The 19371-nt window shown below is 43.8% G+C and overlaps 1 long non-coding RNA gene across 1 annotated transcript in view; it reads left to right on the forward strand.

Annotated features, from left to right (window-relative positions):
• LOC123935017 overlaps positions 1 to 10490 on the forward strand; it is a 184029-nt gene extending 173539 nt beyond the window's left edge. The window contains exon 4 of the long non-coding RNA XR_006816867.1: positions 10300 to 10490. This is a non-coding gene — a long non-coding RNA (uncharacterized LOC123935017). The remainder of the gene's footprint in view (positions 1 to 10299) is intronic.
• Positions 10491 to 19371: the final 8881 nt, after the last annotated feature.

A 19371-nucleotide genomic window follows, 5' to 3' on the forward strand; every position in this document is an offset into this window, starting at 1 on the left:
CATTGCTGCAATAAACATTGGGGTACAGATGGCCCTTCTTTTCACCACATCTGTATCTTTGGGGTAAATACCCAGCAGTGCAATTGCAGGGTCATAGGGAAGCTCTGTTCTTAATTTCTTGAGGAATCTCCACACTGTTCTCCAAAGTGGCTGTTTTTGGGGAGGTTTTTGATCACTGCTTCAATCTCGTTACTAGATATCAGTCTACTCAGGTTGTCAGTTTCTTCCTGGTTCAATTTTGGGAGTTTATAGTTTTCCAGGAATGCATCCATTTCATCTAGGTTGCTTAGCTTATTGGCATATAACTGTTGGTAATAATTTCTGATGATTGTTTCTATTTCCTTGGTGTTCGTTGTGATCTCTCCCTTTTCATTCATTATTTTATTAATTTGGGCTTTCTCTCTTTTCTTTTGGATTAGTGTGGCCAATGGTTTATCGATCTTATTGATTCTTTCAAAAAACCAGCCTCTAGTTTCATTGATACCTTGTACTGTATCTCTGGTGTCTACCTCATTGATCTCTGCTCCAATCTTGATTATTTCCCTTCTTGCATGTGGAGTTGGTTTGATTTGTTGTTGATTCTCTAGTTCTTTAAGGTGTAGAGACAGCTGGTGTATTCTGGATTTTTCCTTTTTTTGAGGGAGGCTTGGATGGCTATGTATTTCCCCCTTAGAACCGCCTTTGCTGTATCCCATAGGTTTTGGACAGAAGTGTCTTCATTCTCATTGGTTTCCATGAATTGTTTGAAGTTCATCTTTGATCTCCTGGTTGATCCAAGCTTTCTTTTTTTTTTTTTTTTTTTTTTAAGATTTTATTTATTTATTTATTTGACAGAGAGAGAGATCACAAGCAGGCAGAGAGGCAGGCAGAGAGAGAGGAGGAAGCAGGCTCCCCGCGGACAGAGAGCCCGATGCGGGGCTCGATCCCAGGACCCTGAGATCATGACCCGAGCCGAAGGCAGCGGCTCAATCCACTGAGCCACCCAGGCGCCCCGATCCAAGCTTTCTTAAGCAAGGTGGTCTTTAGCTTCCAGGTGTTTGAGTTCCTTCGAACTTTTCCTTGTGATTGAGCTCCAGTTTCAAAGCATTGTGGTCTGAGAATATGCAGGGAATAATGTCAGTCTTTTGGTATCGGTTGAATCCTGCTTTGTGACCGAGTATGTGGTCTATTCTGGACAAGGTTCCATGTGCACTTGAGAAGAATGAGTATTCTGTTGTTTTAGGGTGGAATGTTCTGTATATGTCTATGAGGTCCATCTGGTCCAATGTTTCATTCAATGCTCTTATTTCTTTATTAATTTTCTGCTTCAATGATCTGTCTATTACTGAGAGAGGTGTGTTAAGATCTCCTACTATCAAAGTATTCATATCAATGTGACTCTTTATCTTGATTAATAGTTTTCTTATGTAATTGGCTGCTCCCATATTGGGGGCATAGATATTTACAATTGTTAGATCATCTTGGTGGATAGTCCTTTAAGAATTATGTAGTGTCCTTCTGTATCTCTGACTATAGTCTTTAGTTTAAAATCTAATTGATCTGATATGAGAATCGCTACCCCGGCCTTCTTCTGAGGCCCATTGGCATGAAAGATGCTTCTCCATCCCTTCATTTTCAGTCTGTGTGTATCCTTAGGTTCAAAATGGGTCTCTTGTAGACAACATATGGATATGTCCTGTCTTTTTATCCAATCTGCAACCCTGTGTCGTTTTATGGGCGCATTTAGGCTGTTCACATTGAGAGTGATTATTGATAGATAGGTTGTGATTGACATCGTGTTACCTTTGAAGTCTTTCTGTCTGTAGATTGTCTCTATATTTCTGTTCAATGATATTCTTAGGATTTTTTCTCATTTATAGGACCCCCCTTAATATTTCCTGCAGTGTCGGCTTGGTGGTTGCAAAGACTTAAAAAGTCTTTTAAGCCTTACCGGTCTTGGAAACTCTTTATCTCTCCATCCATTTTGAATGTCAGTCTTGCAGGATAAAGTATTCTTGGCTGCATATTCTTCTCATTTAGTACTCTGAATATATTTTGCCAGCCCCTCCTGGCTTGCCAGGTGTCTGTGGACAGGTCTGACGTTATTCTAATGGGCTTTCCTCTGTATGTAAGGAGCCTCTTTTTCCTAGTTGCTTTTAAGAGGGTCTGTCTAGAAGCATAATTCTTCATTCTAACTATCAGGTTGTGAGGACTTTCGAGAATCTAAGATCTTGGGGGGAATCCGCTCTGCCTCTAGTACATGAACGTTGTTTCCATTCGTGAGATTGGGAAAATTTTCATAGACAACCTGTTCCACTATATCTTCTAGACTTCTTTCTTTTTCCTCCCCTTCAGGGATTCTAATAATTCTGACGTTGGAATGTTTCATGGCATCACTTATTTCCCTGATTCTGCTTTCGTGGCTTCTGAGCTGTTTGTTCCAGGCTTCCTCCTGATCCTTTCTATCTGTTTGTCCTCCAGATCACTAATTCCATCTTCTGTCTCAGTTACCCTAGCTTTTAGAGAATTTAGATTAGATTGGAACTCATTGAGAGCATTTTGAACATCATCCCTGGTGGCTTTCAGTTCTGCCCTAACATTGTGAACATCATCCCTGGTGGCTTTCAGTTCTGCCCTAATCAATTCTGTTTGGTCATCCATGGCTTTCTCCAACCTAGCTATTGCCTGGATAATTGTTAGTCTGAATTCCTTTTCTGACATATTGTCTATGTCGATAGCCATTAGCTCTGTTGCAGAAGGTCCATCGTCTGTATTTTTCTTCTGTTGGGTATTCCTCCTCCTAGTCATTTTGGTAAGAGATGACTGAACAGATGCAGCTGGATGTATCGATTGTGGTGCAGTCAAGGTGCACCCTGGAATGCTTCTGTGCAATCAGGGTTCCCCACCCAAATGAGAGAAAAAAGAAAAGAAAAAGAAATAGAGAAGAAAGGGACAAAAGAAGAAAAGAAAAAAGAAAAAGAGAGAGAGAGAGACAGGAAAAAAAGGGAAGATAAAAGAGAAGGCTCAGCCCAAATGGGCCCCAAGGTAATATTTATGAAGTATACAAACAAAAACACTGATAAAAGTATATGACAAGAAAAGAAAAAATATATTATATATAAAAGCAAAAAAAAAAAAAAAAGGAAGAACCTCAGTGTGGGCAAGGAAGGTTATTTTGATTCTTCCTGGATGTATCTTGATGTTTTTGTTAAGGGACTCAACTTTCCTAAGATAAAGGGGGATTAAAAATTGGTTTACCTGTAGGGGAAGCATTGATTGGGGAAAGGGGATTACCTTGAAGTTTAACTCTATATGTATATTAGAAAATAAAAATTAAAAAAGAATAAACTAGACTAAACTAAATTAAGATTTAAAAAAAATAAAAAAAATAGAAAATCAAAAGAAAAACACGGGTGTATGTAACCAAAAGTTCAGGTTAGAAGGTTATTAAGGGATTTGATGTACTGGACATCTCACTATGATGGTAAATAGGTTAAAAAATTATCTATTTGTATATTAAAAAAAGAACCAGAATATTGGTAAAGAGTTAAAAATAAAAGTTGTATTTATGAAGTAGTGGTGGTTGTTCTCTTGTCGTCTTCTTTTTTTTTTTTCTTCTTCCTTCCTGTTTGGTTTTCTGGGGGAGGGGCCTGCCACGTGGGTTTTCAGACAATGATGTTCCCTGAGTTAGGTCCTCCTGCCCCCCTCACGGGGGGGGGGCGGTGGGCTCTGAGGAAAACGTTTTTTTTTTCAGGCTTTTGTTCTCTGGAGGTTTTTATGTTCTTTCATCTGTTTTCTGTCGTCTTGACAGCTTTTTATGGTTTTTGGAGGTTTAGAGGAGAGCAAACTGCACCCCGACCTCCCTCTCAGAGAGAAGCCCCAGAATGTTCTGCAAGAGCTGCTGGCAGAGTCGGTTCTGAGTCACGGTCCCTGGGGATGCAGGATCTCTTCCTTGTACCCAAATCCACGGCAGCGGTGGCTGTCTGGGCAGCTCCAGACCGCCAGAGAGGTTCCAAGCAGCGATCACACACTGAGATTTTCCTGCTGTCCCGGGCTGGGAATGTCTGGTTTTTCAGGATGCCAGAGCTCCAGGCTAGTACCTGTGCGCACCTCTTCCAGGGAAGGGTGTGGGATGCGCGCGTTTCGGGATTGCCATCTGGCCAGGCTCCCAGCCGCTCTGGAGAGCTCCACTCCACATGTTCTCAGGCGCGCTGGCAGCTCAGTGACCAAGACTTGCTTTCTCCGCCGCACTCTCTCTGGCTCAGCACCAAGGGAGGCTTTCCTGGGTCCGGGACTTAAGCCCCTGTCCCTAACCGCCCCGATTCCCACAATATCCCCCCCGCAATCTTTTGCTCTTTTTTTTTTTTTTTTTTTTTTGAGTGCTTTCAACCATACTCCAAGGTAATGCTGGTCCCCAGACGCAGGGCACTCTCGTTTTGGGGTATTACTTTCCAATCAGTCGCCTCTGGTGGCTCCCTCTCCCTTTTGTTTATCTTCCAATATCAGTCTGATGTTCCCACTCTGCTTTACCTGCCACTGGCGTCTTCTGCTCCTGTAGAGATCCAGACGTGTATAATTCTGACCTCAGGCTGATTTCATGGGTGGTCGGAGTTCTTTGGTAGGTAATCAGCTCACTTTAGGGTACAGGTTGAAATGGCGCCTCCTCCTACTTCCCCGCCATCTTGACCCTACCAGTAGTAACGTCTTTTACGTGTCTTGTAATCTGCTGTTTCTCCATCATGCCCTTCCTTTTCTTACAATTCATCTGTTGAAGGACTTGAATCTTGGGCTGGCAGATTTTTCCTGCAGCTTGGATCTTGGTACTTTCCAACTTACAGCATAATTCTCATACGTCTGTTATCTGTGTTTTCTGCAAACTGATGGTAGAATCCAGAAGTTTGATCTGACTGTTGTGCCAACCCCTGGCCTAGACTAGAGTTGGTAGTCTGACATTCGTTTCTTAGGAAGCACATCATGTCTGTTTTTCACTCTTCTTATGTTGGCTCATTGCTTTGGTCTGTAATTCACTGAAGGCTACAGAACAGTGGTCTTCTAATTCTGTTGCTTCGTTTTGTTCTTAGCTGGAATATACTTGTAAGGAAATGCATCCTCTCACTTACTATTTGGATATCAAATGCTATACCCTTAAGAATTATAATTCAGCATCGAGAAGGAAATAAATATTTGATCCTTTCCTTTTCTTACTCAGTTTTCACAATGATGACTTCTTGTCATCCTGAGGTGATCAATTATAATTTTAAAATATTACCAGAAACTCATGTTTTTATATACATTCGATAGGTTTTCATCCATGCAGGTGTTATGTGTGTGGAAACAAACTGTCCCTCCTTTGGCCAACTGGAGCCTCTTCTGGGTATGTGCTGAGTTCTTCTGACATGATCCTGGTGGTCTGTCTTAGCTTCCTTGCTCTCTGGTATTTCCAGATACACCAAGCTCCTCTCCTACATTTTCTGCCCTGAATATGGAATCAGCCATGTCTTTTAAGAAGATTATGTTTTATTTTGTTTAGTTTTCACCTGGAAGTGGGCACTTTAAGGCCATGATCTGGGTACTGGGATTGCTCCTGGCTGCTGGTAGTCCGTTGTTTGAGACATTTTTAGAGGACAGAACTAGAATTAAATGAAAAGATGCAGCACCTAAGAAGTTTCTGCTGATACTTATAATTCAAATTTGGAATAATGGTCTGTTTGACCTCTTATGTTACGTCTGTAGCTTCTGTCTTCTGCATGGAGGATGTTGGTTTTCAAGGATGTGGGGCAGGCATCAGGAACCTTTTCTTTCTTTTTTTTTTTAAGAGCCAGATTATAAATATTTTAATCTAATGGACCATACCATTTCTGTTACAACTACTCAACTCTGTTGTGGGAGAGCAGCCCTAGACAAAATGTGAATGAATGGGCAAGACTGTGTTCCAATAAAGCTTTATTTATAAGAACAGACACCTGGCCCATGTGCCATAGTTTGCCAACTTCTGATTTAGGAGAAAAATAGAATGCTGCATATCATTTGCTTTTTCTCATTTTACAGATATGTCTCAGAATATGGGCACCAATATAGCAATCATGAATTATGATTTCCTGAAAATAAATTAAGTAAACTATCCACATCCTCCGTTTTTCACATGGTTTTCTTGTATCTGTTTTGTCATATATTAGATACTGTCATTTCTCCCTCTTGATTCTCACTTAATCTTGTTACACAGTAACTGAATACATATCTAACCACCAGTGTTTATGCCCACATCTCTCAAGTCATTTTCTTTGAATAAAACCTGTTCTCTAGTAGATTCCTTAGGAAGTTTTCATGACAGTAACAATCCCAGAATTATTCAAGTATACGTTGTGCTTTAAGATTAGATTTGCTGGGGGGCGCCTGGGTGGCTCAGTGGGTTAAAGCCCCTGCCTTCGGCTCAGGTCATTATCTCAGGGTCCTGGGATCGAGCCCTGCATCGGGCCCTCTGCTCAGCGGGGAGCCTGCTTCCCTTCCTCTCTCTCTCTGCCTGCCTCTCTGCCTACTTGTGATCTCTGTCAAATAAATAAAATCTTAAAAAAAAAAAAAAGATTAGATTTGCTGGGTATAAAATTTGGGGCTCTCCTTTTCTTTCTTGGCAATCTTAAGTATTTTATTCCTCTCTTCATGCATAAAGTATTGCTGTGGAAAAGTCTGATGATAATTTTATTTTGTTTTCCTAATAAGTTAAGTGTCCTCTTTGCCTCAATGTCCAGTGGATTTTTTCTTCTTTATTAAATAGAGTACTTTTAATAGTAAATGTCTTGGTGTTGGTTATTCTGGTTTGGTATTTACAGGTACTCTGTACTTTTCAAATATGGTTTCAAATATTTTTTATTTAAGTAAAGTGCTTTTGAATGGTAGTTTATGTTGTTGTGTTCCCTTTCTATGATTTTCTTCTTAGAGACCCTTTTAAACTAAACATACATTGTATCTTTACTACCTGTCTTCAGTGCTTGTCACTTTTTCTTTAAATTTTTTTTTATCTTTTTTCATTTTGCATTAAAATTAAAAGCTTTTGCTGGCCCTCTATTTCTCTGAAGGTGTTGCTTGTTGTGCCTGTTTTCAGGTTCTTGCTAGTTTTATCTTCATTTCTAAAATGCTCTTCTCTTTTCCTCTAGTTTTCTTTTCTCAAGTTCTATCATCATCTCATTTTGGAGTGTTTCTACTTCTGATTCATGTTGTTTTCTTCATGTCTTTTATCTTTGTATTAGTTTTTGAATGGTTTTGAACTACTATTTCACAGTTTTATTTATTTATGTATTTTTAGTGTGACTTCTGGTGTATTTTCACTGTAAAGGTATTATTCTATTCCTTATTCTTTTTTTTTCTTAAAAGTCACTTTTATGCCACTTTTGATACACAGTTTGCTACTTTTCTATTTGATACATAGTTTGCTACTTTTCTATTCACAGTTTATGTGTGTGTGTGTGTGTGTGTGTGTGTGTGTGTGTGTGTGTGCGCGAAATTCCTTTTTCTTAACTTTTTAGGAAAGAGCTTGGTTCAGATAGCTTTTATAACTTTGAAGTGGTCCTTCTGTTTTTTTTTTTTTTTTTTTTTTTACCTCCCCCTACTGCCCCCAGTGTTTAAAAAATATAACAGTGTGCCTTCTGAGATTTCCTGGCTCTGTTCCATTCTCTTTTGTGTGACCCTCTCTTTCCTTTATCTGTGTTTTTGTGTCCCCTTCAGTCCTGATTCCATGTTCAGCCATTTCTCCCCAGGGTAGAGGGAGTGTCAGTTTTGGGAGGTCACTGGGGTTACACTGGTCTAGCCCTTTCAGTCCTTATCATGGACCCATCACAGTGGAGCAGGACCCTTCCTTCTTCTGCTGCTCTCCATCTTGAATCCCCCGCTTTCCCACGAGTACCTGTTGACTGTGGGGCGGTGTGTTTCTGTTCTGGGTTTTCCTTACTGCTTTTCTCTGCCATACACATGCTGATAACATGCATGTTTCATGGCTAGAGGTACTTTCCCCCCACCTAGTTGTCTTTTAGACTTTGCAGAGTGGCCTTACCATCCTGTTTTGTTGTAAACATTGATCATGGGCTTCGGCTTTGATAACTAATTGTCCTGTCATTTTTTATGTGTGAATTTGAGAAGTACAAAAAACTAGGTTGTCATCACCACCTTCATCTTTTAATTAAATTTTTTCCCCTTAATCAAGTATAAGTGATCATTTGCTAAAATGTAAAAACAGGAATTGACCCAGAGCCCTGGGACAGAACTGCAAAAGGTACTAAAACAAAGTGCTTCTCTAAAAAGTCTCAGCACCAGATCATTTTTTTTTTCTTTTTAAAAAAATGGACTTTATTTTTTCTATTAAATTTATTTTTTATTTTTTTATAAACATATAATGAATTTTTATCCCCAGGGGTACAGGTCTGTGAATTGCCAGGTTTACACACTTCACAGCACTCACCATAGCACATACCCTCCCCAGTGTCCATCACCCAGACACCCTCTCCCTACCCCCCTCCCCCCAGCAATCCTCAGTTTGTTTTGTGAGATTAAAAGTCACTTATGGTTTGTCTCCCTCCTGATCCCCTCTTGTTTCATTTATTCTTATCCTACCCCCCAAACCCCCCATGTTGCATCTCCACTTCCTCATATCAGGGAGATCATATGATAGTTATCTTTCTCCGACTGACTTATTTTGCTCAGCGTAATACCTTCTAGTTCCATCCACATTGTCGCAAAAGGCAAGATTTCATTTCTTTTGATGGCTGCATAGTATTCCATTGTATGTATATACCACCTCTTCTTTATCCATTCATCTGTTGATGGACATCTAGGTTCTTTCCATAGTTTGGCTATTGTGGACATTGTTGCTATAAACATTCAGGTACACGTGCCCGTTCGGATCACTATGTTTGTATCTTTAGGGTAAATACCCAGTAGTCAGCACCAGATCATTTTAATGTCAAATTTTATTTAAAATTTTCAGGCTGGGGTGCCTGGGTGGCTCAGTCAGTTAAGTGTCTGACTCTTGATTTCAGCTTGGGTCATGATCTCAGAGTTGTGGGATCAAGCCCCATGAGGGCTCTACGCTGAGCGTGAAGCCTGCTTAAGATTCTCCCTCTCCCTCAACCCTTCTCCCTCACCCCCTCACCCCCTGCACATGCATGCACTCTCTCTCTCAAATAAAATAAAATAAAATAAAATAAAATAAAATAAAATTTTTAGGCCAATCAATTCCATGAAGTGTGACCTTACAGGAAATAAAAAGCTAGAAATTGCTTCATTCATCTTATTTAGAAAACATGTGTTGTTTATTTTATTTATAAAGGATATAGTCTTTTTTTTTTTTTTTTAATTATGCATTTGACAGAGAAAGAGAGCACAAGCAGGGGGAGCAGCAGACAGAGGCAGAAGGAGAAGGAGAAGCAGGCTCCCTGCTGAGCAGAGAGCCGGATGTGGGGCTCAATACCAGGACCCTGGGATCATGATTTGAGCCAAAGGCAGATGCTTAACCAACTGAGCCACCCAGACTCCCCAAGAATATAAGCTTTTAAAAGTAGTCAAACCATGAGGAAACTTGTAAAAGAAAAGGCAGTTGCCTGCAGTGTATGAGTTTGCCTTAACAAAGTGCCGCAGGCTAAGTGGCTTACACAACAGAAACATATTTCCTCATGGTCCCGAAGGCCCAAAGTCCAACACCAAGGTGTTCGCTGGGTTGGTTCCTTCTGAGGGCTGTAAGGAAGAGTGTCTTCTGTGCTTCTTCCCTGGTTGTTGATGGCCATCTTTGGCATTCCTTGGCTTGTAGAAGCATCCCTCCACCTCTGTCTTCATCTCCTGTGGTGTCTTGAAGGGATGTCTAAATTTCCCATTTTTATGAGGACAGCTTAGGATCCACATTATTCTGGTATGGCCTCATTGTAACTAATCAAATCTACAATGACCTTGTTTCCAAATAAAATGTTGTTTTGAGGTGACCTCAACATGCAAATTGTTGTGGGACATGATTTAACACCCAATGTCCTTTTCTTTTCTTAACATCATGTGTAACACCTAGAAATAATGTATATTAGCAGTTTGCTAAAGAGTTGTCTTTGTTTTTCTTTTATTGGTGAATACACAGTCATTAGGTGAGTTGATACACTTACTTCTAAGGCAGAGACCGCCAGTGGCCTACTCAGTGTTCACCTTCATCATCCTACATAGGAACAGAGCCGTCTTTCCATTGAGGGATGAAAACACGCTTGGATTCAAGACTATATTTTTCATCTTCCCCTAAATTTAACAACTCAGATGAAAAATGTCTTCCCTTTTTATTCCCCTTTCTCTGTGCAGAAGAAGATAAGATGGTTGGAGCTCAGTGACCATCTTATTAACATGAAGCAGTCTTAACATGGGTACCACGTACCAAAGACAGAAGCGCAGAATGTCCGAATACATCTATATTTCTCATTCCAGTTGAAGTAACCATAGAAGCCCTCGACGGCCCATCTCTATCTTTATTTTATTTGAAAGAAAAATAAACCTCTAAATTTGTTAAGCCACCGTGATTTTGGTTTTCCTTTACTTTCAGCCAAATCTAATTCTAACTGACACAGACATATTAAGTAATACTCTTAAACTTGTATTTCTCCATTCATCAATTTCATAAGTGAAACTGAATCTATTGATTTCTCCCATGACAGAGGAACAAATCAGCACATTTTGCTTATCCTCCTCTCAATTCTAACCCTCATTCATTTATTTGCTACAGCTATTTGCTGACACAGTCTGGATCTTATCCCGCTCCACAATCAGCAAATTATTTATACATTATTTATCTTTTATTTCAAGAATTGTAATGGCATGCAGTGACATTTTGACTCCCTTTGCTCCAACTGTTTTGACTTATTCTGTGTTTAATTGTATTTAATGTTCACTGCAATTTCTTTCACAAATGATTTCCTTAATTTGGGACTTAATCTATTATTTGGCTTTAGCGTCTGTTGGTGTTATTTGAGATCAGATTCGTGGCAGGTGTTTGAAATCCAGAAATAACAGAGGCTCTACTAATACAGAAGTTATTTCTCTCTCCCAAAAGAAGTCTGGAAGTAGTCAGGCCAGCGCTGAGACTGTGGCTTCATGAAGTCTTCAAGACCACAGGCTACAGGAGGGGAGGAACCACCGTGCCTCGCCCCTCCTTCACCCCTCCCCAGGAGCAGAACAGGGTACCTCTTATATTCCTTTGGCCAAAACTTGGCCACAGCCAGACGGGAGGGATGTTGGAAAGTATAAGTTCTGATGTGGATAGCAATAAGCTGCTAAAATCAAGGATCCCATCACTGAAGGAGAATTTTATGTTGGGGCAAAAATAGGATTTTGATACAGTCTTCAAATATATATTCCCGATGAAGCATATAAAAGTTGTATCTCCTCAGTCATGAAAAGAGGAGACTATTTTGTCTTTTCTTCCACAAATCAATGAGAACTTAACAAAATGGACAGAATGCTGCAAACCGTTTGTTTGTAAATGACCACAGCATCCATGTAACTTCATTCTTCTGTGGGATCCAGTCCCCTTGAAGTCCTTGGGGCTGGGATTCTCCGTGAAGAGTTGGGGGTCTGCTACTATGTCAGGATGCTGGAGGATTCTTCTTTGTCCTGGAATTAAGCGACGGATTGTTTATTATTTTTACTGGGGCTATGGGATGTCCTTTTTGTCTACAGATTCATGTGTCTTTTATTTCTGGAAAACTTCCATTATCTGGTAACTGATTTTTTCCCCCTTACCTTTGTTTTATTTTCTTTTTCAGAAACAAGTTTGAACATTTTGGGTCTCTTGGGTGATTGTAGTAATCATTACCGTTGGTGGTGTGTTTCCCCAGGGTCACCTGCCTTCCGTCCTTCTGTCTCTCTGTCTGGAATATGTATGTCTCCATATGTGATAATGTATTAAGTTACAGATACACCTGTAATCTACTGTGTCTCTGTATGAATGGAATTTTTTATGCATCTGTATCTCCGTATTCTCACTTAGTGATTAAAACCACCCTGAGATGCTAGTGTCACCGTGGCTTTCCCAGCTGAGAAAGGGGAGGCCCAGCGCAGGAAAGTAGGAGGCTGAGGAATGAATATTTACCTACCGAGCCCAGGCAGGACTCAAACCTGAATTCTCGTGACTCTCAAGCCACTGCTTTTCCACAGGGGTGCTCAGCCTTGGGGGCTCCCTCTGGCATTCAAAGCAGAGAAGTGAGGGAGTTAGGGGCGGGGGAGGCACAGCGCGGAGAACTCCACGCCCAGGCCCAGCGCACCTGTCCTAACTCGGGAAAGCCCAGTCGGGCGTGGGGGCTCAGCCTTTCAGGAGGCTGTTGCCCGATGGGGCGGGTGCACCTGGCGAGGGTGCAAACATCCTGGGGTTCCAGGCTGTGATGCTCCAGCCACTCCGGAGGTCGACAGGTGTGCGGCCGCAAAGCGGCCACCAGGGGGCCCAGGTAGGCCGCGGACCGAGCGCCTCAGTGTGGCCGCTGCCGGCGGGATGGTCGGAGTGAGGCTTTTGGGAAAGCAGAGGCTGTTACCTGGGAAGGCGCGGGGGATCCTGTCCCGGCCGCTGGTGGGAGCTGGGCCTGCCACCCCAGGGACGATTGCGCAGCGACGCCCACTGGGTCAGTTCCCCTGCATAAGTAGCTGCATCCCAGGAAAGGTGAAGACGCGAGGGTCGCCCTGAATAAGATTCTTGTAAGGAAGAGAAAGCATCTTTTTTTTTTTTTAAGATTTTATTTATTTATTTGACAGACAGAGATCACAAGTAGGCAGAGAGGCAGGTAGAGAGAGAGGAGGAAGCAGGCTCCCCGCTGAGCAGAGAGCCCAACGCGAGGCTCGATCCCAGGACCCTGGGATCATGACCTGAGCCGAAGGCAGAGGCTTTAACCCACTGAGCCACCCAGGTGCCCCAGAAAGCATCTTCTTTATGTTCAAGTTCCTCTGTCCATGGATGGGTCTTGCCTGGATTACAGAGACCCCAAGTCCAACCAGACTCCCGAAAGGCCGTGCAGAGAGCAAGGCCAAGCTTCCCTGCACCTGTGAGCCCACGCCCATCCTCCAGCAGTTCCCGGCAGGCTGCAAAACCCAAATTGTGACCTTCTCGCTTTGTAGATGAGCAAATGTCGTCCCCTTTATGAGTATTTAAAACTCACTCTACCAGGCCCTTAACATGCTATCTCATTGATTTTCACCCCAAATCTAAGAAGTGGCGTTGTCCGCATTTTCCCGGTGAGGAGACAAGCTCAGGAGGGTCGCGTGCCGGCTGAGGGCTGCAGCAGGAATCAGACTGCGGTCTGTAAACCCTGATGCCGCAGGTCCCTGGGACACGCACTGAGAAGTAGTCCTTTGAGTTTACAGAGGGGGAAGCCAAGACCCGAGAGGTCGTGACTCATTCTTCCCTGTCACCAACTTGGCTGGTGTGTCCAGAGTGCTGACTGCATTTGACCTTGGCCAGAGCGGACAGTGGGCCCGTGTGCTTTGGTTCTGGCTCAGCTCTGTCTGTCCTCCCTGGGGGCTGCATGGTTATCCGTGCTGTTGGAACACCTCCCTGACCGTCTGGTACCTTCCTTTCTGCTGGGGACACACAAAATTCGGTTTCAGAATCACACAGATATTTAGTGTGAGATGGTTTAACAAACTGCCAAAAAAGAGGCTTCTAATAAAAAAAAAAGTCTAATGGAGCAAAGCCCAGGGCTGAAGGTTTGCTAGACACCACAGAGGGCCAGGGTGTGCTCCGAGGTGAGAGAGAGTCTGTCAGAACGCGGATGCTCGGGCGTCTGTGTTTTCAGAGTGAGCTACCTCACTCTGGGGGTGCGGGACGGTGGGGCCCTTGGAAGTGAAATTGTTGCAGAAGCCTGTTCCTCCTGGGGTCTGTACGAAGCAGACATTGGCGCTCGCTCTTTCGAAAGCATCTGCTGACCCGGCCTGCCTGACTGAAATCACCCATAGGCACGGCGTGCCCTCAGTCCTGTCCTGTAATGGCTCAGAACAAGAGCAAGGTAAAGCCATTCTCTTCACCCAGTGATGGGGTGGGTAGGCCAGGCGGAACGGCTCTCTATGCCCTTAGCACCGCTCCCCCGACCAGTGGAAAGGAATAATGATGATTTCATCCATGGAGTACGGCGATGGCCAGAATGTCACCAGAGAGGGCCCAAAACCAAGAGGGGGCTTCGAACAAGATGACATGTCAGGACCTGGGCTTTGGCCAGACCGCAGCTCAGAGATCAGCAACTTCAGCCCCTCTCCGGGAAGGAGAGCTTCAAGCCTTCTCATTGAGTGGGACGCGTGCGACAGCTCCGGCCTCCTTCAGCCTGTCATGCTCCGTGGGTCACCATTCACCTGCCGGGTGTGGCAGTGTGACAAAAAATTCCAGCACACTCAGTGAGTCAAGGGAAATCTTGAAAAAAATTATTATTTCTGCTCTCCATGAGAAAAATCTGCTTGAGTCTCTGGAGAGTACTTTGAACCCACGTGAGATGGCTGTCCGTCTTTCTCCAATTCTCTGCAGCTTGGCATGCTTTTACCTAGTCCCTTTCTGAAGCGTGTGTTGAAATGCACTGTGGGGTGGATTTCGACCCCCTGTCAGCTAATTAACTCTTAAAATAGACTCACTAGCTTTCATTTTCAGGAAAATAATTACTTGTCGAAGTAACACACCTATTTTTAATTCTATAGCTTATTTTAGCCATGAAAGATAAAGAAGAAAGAAAGGGAAAATGGGAAAAAAGAACCCACTTCTGGGACCATTGCAGAAGGAAGCAGGAGAGTGGGAAGCAGACATGGTGGGGGTGGGGGGCGCACGTTCAAGCTGACAGGTGAGCAGGAGGCACCCAAAGAGTCATTTCTAGAACTAAGGACCTGGGACAGAGGGGCCTCACACCTTTTACAGAGTCCATATCAGTTTTCAAATTCATGATGAGTTAAGAGGAGGGGTTCTAGGGATTTGCATTTAAGTAAGCACCTCAGGGACGCCTGGGTGGCTCAGTTGGTTAGGTTTCTGCCTTCAGCTCAGGTCATGATCCCAGGGTCCAGGGATCGAGTCCCACATCGGGCTCCTCGCTTAGCAGGGAGCCTGCTTCCCCCTCTGCGTGCCACTCCCCTGCTTGTGTTGTCTCTCTCTCTGTCAAATAAATAAATGAAGCCTTCATAAATAAATTAATAAGCATCTCGCATGGACCGACCAGTGAGATTGAGAAGCACTGTCTACTCCTTACAGTGCAAACCTGTCTTCTTGGAGTGGTACAATGTGACGTTCAAGAGGCCTTGGAAATGACCTTGTCTCTGAAGCACTACGGTCTGGGGAGCCAGATATCAGAGCTCCAAGATGGCTGCTCTCACCTGTCAGGCCAACGGCACGTGCCCCTGATTGGTTTTCCTGCCCTCCGTTCCCCCCCTTCCCTCCCCTCCCCGTTGCCTGTTCTGGCCTCAGTACTGTAGGATAGAGGAGACAGAAGAGAGAGCAGGAATGACCTGAGAGCTTTCTATTGATACACCAGTAATCTGGGAGGATTCCACCAGCTCTGAATACTAAACTGATTTAAGTCCCTCCTGGCTTGCAGTTTCAAACACGGGGTCAAGTTTTCCAAATAGGACGTAATTCCGTCATTGAAATGAAGCAAAACCTATACTTTAACATTCTGGTGACCAGTGGGTGTTTTTCTTCTGTGCGGAAGGGGGCTTTCCCGCTAGAAACCGGCAGCTCGTTTTGACCCAACTTACGGTGCATGAATTCAGGTGACAACTGTTCTTAACAGAGCACTTCCGTGCTGCTCACCATGAAGGACTTTACACTCATCATGTCCTTCAGTTCAACAGAAATGCAGCTGGCACTGTGTTACGAGTCTCCACATCTCCAACAGCAAAGTGACTGTAACTGAGTTACCTGCTTACGTTGACAGAGATGACGAGCTGGGCGGTTGGAGATTGGAATCCTGATGTGTGTGATGTTAGTGTTCAAGCTTTTAAACCCGGTCTGTGGGAGCAAACCCCGCCGTTGTCCCCTCCCTCGTGAGATGGCTTTCCAGAGGACAGGCTGGGCATCACGCCATCAGTTCCCTGTTGGGAATTTTGAGAAGCATCCTGCCTTGAGCTGCTGTGTTTGGAAAAACTGCTGCGTGTCTGGGAATGGGCCTCAGGGTCTTTGTTTTTCAGTCTGTCCGGTTTCGGGAGGTCGGCTGCACCTCTGCCGGGAGACTTGGCACCTGGAACAGCCAGAGCAGAGGGAACTGGGAGAGAGAAATGCTTTGCGAGTGCAGCTTTCCCTAGCCACGTTCTGCCATGGACCGCCCCGTTCCCTTCCCTCTCCCACAATCCACATACCCGTTCACTCAGTTTCTCCTGAGAGTCTGTAAATCCATCCTTCTTCTCTCTCCATCTCCCTCCATCTGGTTTCTCATCCTTACTATTCGCCTCCAAACCTCTGTGTAGGTCGCTCCCTTTCTCAAGCCGATGGCGCCTTGTGTGAGCCTTGTGAGTAACTGTGGAGACCAATTAATTCAAATCCCAAATTCAGATGTACACAGCACAGGTTCTCCAACAACGTCTCCATAACTAACACCCCAGCCTACTTTGAGTCCTAGCTCCCAGTTTTGGGATTTGTGATACTGGAGATTGTTAGCCCTGGAAGGGGGATCCCTGGGAAGCCTGCGTGTGGAAGGTGGCATGGGAGGGGCGATCCTAAAGAATGAGTCTGTATGACTTGAATTCCACGGGGAAGCCTAGAGCATGGCTGTCCTAGCCCACCTCTGATAAACTTACTGTTCCAGTGGTGGGCACCCTGAACCAGAGGAGGCGGGGAAGGAAAGACATGGAGAAGACACACGGGAGAACTGTAGGCCACCGGATTATGGAGGACACTCTTTGATCCAAATGTGTGTTCCCTGAGCTTTAACCCACTTCCAAAGAATACCAGTAGAATTTTGAAACGAGCGTGGAGTGACTTCAGGGTGACTCGGCATGCTTTATGGGGATCTTAACTCCAAACAAATGCCGTCCTAAGGACACCCAGTGTCTGGCTGACAGGAACATTGCCTGGATGATCCCTTCCAAGTCCTTGTTTATCATGCACTTTACTGGGTTGAGTAATTCCATTTGGGACCATCCTGCCTTGCATTAAAGACACTCTTGATTTAAAGCCAAACAGTTTCATTGACTAACATAGATATTGAATAACAAGCTGTTATTCTAACAAAGATATACTGGTTCTGTGTGTCCTGAATCTTTGAAAGGTACGGTGGTGTAACCCTGGGACTCTTGAGAAACCGTACTTACTCTATTTTGGCCAAGGTCTTGTTTCGGATACAGACTCCCCGCCCCTCATCAGACACCCCATTTGCATTTTAGAGCCATTCTCCCTCTGATCACCAGCAGTGAACCCCTGGAGAAAGCAGGGATGAAAGGATGCCACTTGTTAACAAAACGCCGCTCCTTCCCCCTTCCCTTCCCATTTGACCAAAACACAGGGCAGCCGGGATTGAGATTTACGTTCTGGGAAGGAAGCTGGAGGGTTTCCTGAGTTGCTTGCTTGAGTTGCTTGCCAAAAGGCTGAAACCAAACACTTTTCAATGAAAAGTGCATTGTTGCTTTTGTTTAAGTGCCATTCATGGAGGGTTAACGAATTACCACAGGATGAATATGTTCAGTTCTTGATTCCCAATTTGTAGAAAGACTGTTAAAATATAAAACAATAAACACCAGTAACTGATCCACTGGGAAATTCTGTAGCTCAATGAACACATAAACACATTGTCTTGATTTCAGCAGGGCCCTGTTTGCAGGCTGGGAGATTAGGGAACTGGGCAGGCCAGGGTAACGCCTCGCCATTCACTGCTGTCACCGAAAGACCTGAATTGGTGCGGGGTGCCTGGTGTCAGCCTCGTCGAGTCACGTGGACCCTCGTCCCCATTGGAGTTGGTTCTGCTGGGGAAGTGACCCTTGGATGCCTTAGCTGGATTCCTTGAATCCTTGAGTAGGTGGAGTGTCAGGGTGTGGGGACGGCACGCCATAGGAACTTAATGCAACAGAAGTCAAAGATTTCGTTTGGGCAAGTCAGGATAGAGAGACTTCAGACAATTCCTTTTTTAGTTGGACTCTGAAGACCTTTGTTTCCCTTGACACAGTTCCCTGGCCTGGAAGGAGCTGAGGAACAAAGCGGTGTGATTCAGGGAACGCTGTGGCTGACTTCTGTAGTTAGGCTCGCATTTTCACTGACAGGAATCTATTCTGAAACTATCTGGGGCTCCATCTCCAAAAAGATCTCCCATGAAACCCTTGGAAAACACAGATGAAAGCATGCTGCAGGGTGTCTGATTCATGTCTGCTGATGAGCTTGTGGATTAAAATAAGAAAATCCTCCTAAGTGCTTTTTTATTAGCATTTCTGTTTTTCCTTTATCGTGTGCCTGGGGCCTGGCCTTTCCTGGGCTAGTGACGGCTGAGTCCTAGGCTCCTATGTCAGAGAGGGAGGGCCGCAGAGTGGGACCTCTGAGAGGCTTGCAGAAGTTAGAAGTTAGAACTCGGGGGGTGGGATGGTTTGGAAAAGAAGGGAGAGAGCCCAAGAGAGAGACAGAAGCTGCAGCTGGGGGCTGGGTATGGCTGAGATGCAGATTTAGGGATGTAGGTGACAAAGTGGTCTCCTCCTCCACCATACTTTAATGCCATTTCTTCTTACTCCACTTCTCAGAGCTGCCGTTCCTTCCAGATTATGTCTTTTGGGACCCGTTTCCCCGGATCTGATCCTCCCTCAACATTCCTCTTAGCTTTCTCTTGTCTTTTTTAAAAGCAGTTTTTATTGTAAAATATAGAACATGTACAGAGAAATGTATTTTATATATATATATTTTAAAATTATTGTGAAGTGAACAGCTATGTAATCACCACCCAAGCCAAGAAATAAAATACCAGAGTCAACACCCAGAGTCCTACATATTCTTTCCTATGTAAACTTATTATTCCCTACCCAAGAGAACATTAGTATTTCAACTTTTATATTAATAATTTTCTCCTTTTCCATTATAGTTTGGTTCTCAATGTAGTGTCCCTACACAATTTAGTTGAATGACATTTCTCTCTTTTTTTTTAGTCATTGTGTAAATGGAATATACAGTTTGAATTTTATGATTCAGGTTTCTTTCTTTCAACATTATGCTTTGCCTTTTCAGTCATGTTGTGACATGAATTTGTAGTTTGTCCATGCTTAGACTCGTTCAACCAAACATTGCTGATCCTCCAACGTTTCTGATTTAGTAAATTCAGGGGTGGTCTGAGAATCAGTGTTTCTGACGGGTGCCCCGGTGATACTGACACTAGCGTTTTGGGTATCACACTTCGAGAACCACAGCCCTATAGTAACTTTATTACATGTATATACCATACATCATTCATTCTATTG

The sequence above is a fragment of the Meles meles genome, chromosome 2 (assembly GCF_922984935.1).
Source record: "Meles meles chromosome 2, mMelMel3.1 paternal haplotype, whole genome shotgun sequence".
Lineage (NCBI taxonomy): Eukaryota > Metazoa > Chordata > Mammalia > Carnivora > Mustelidae > Meles > Meles meles.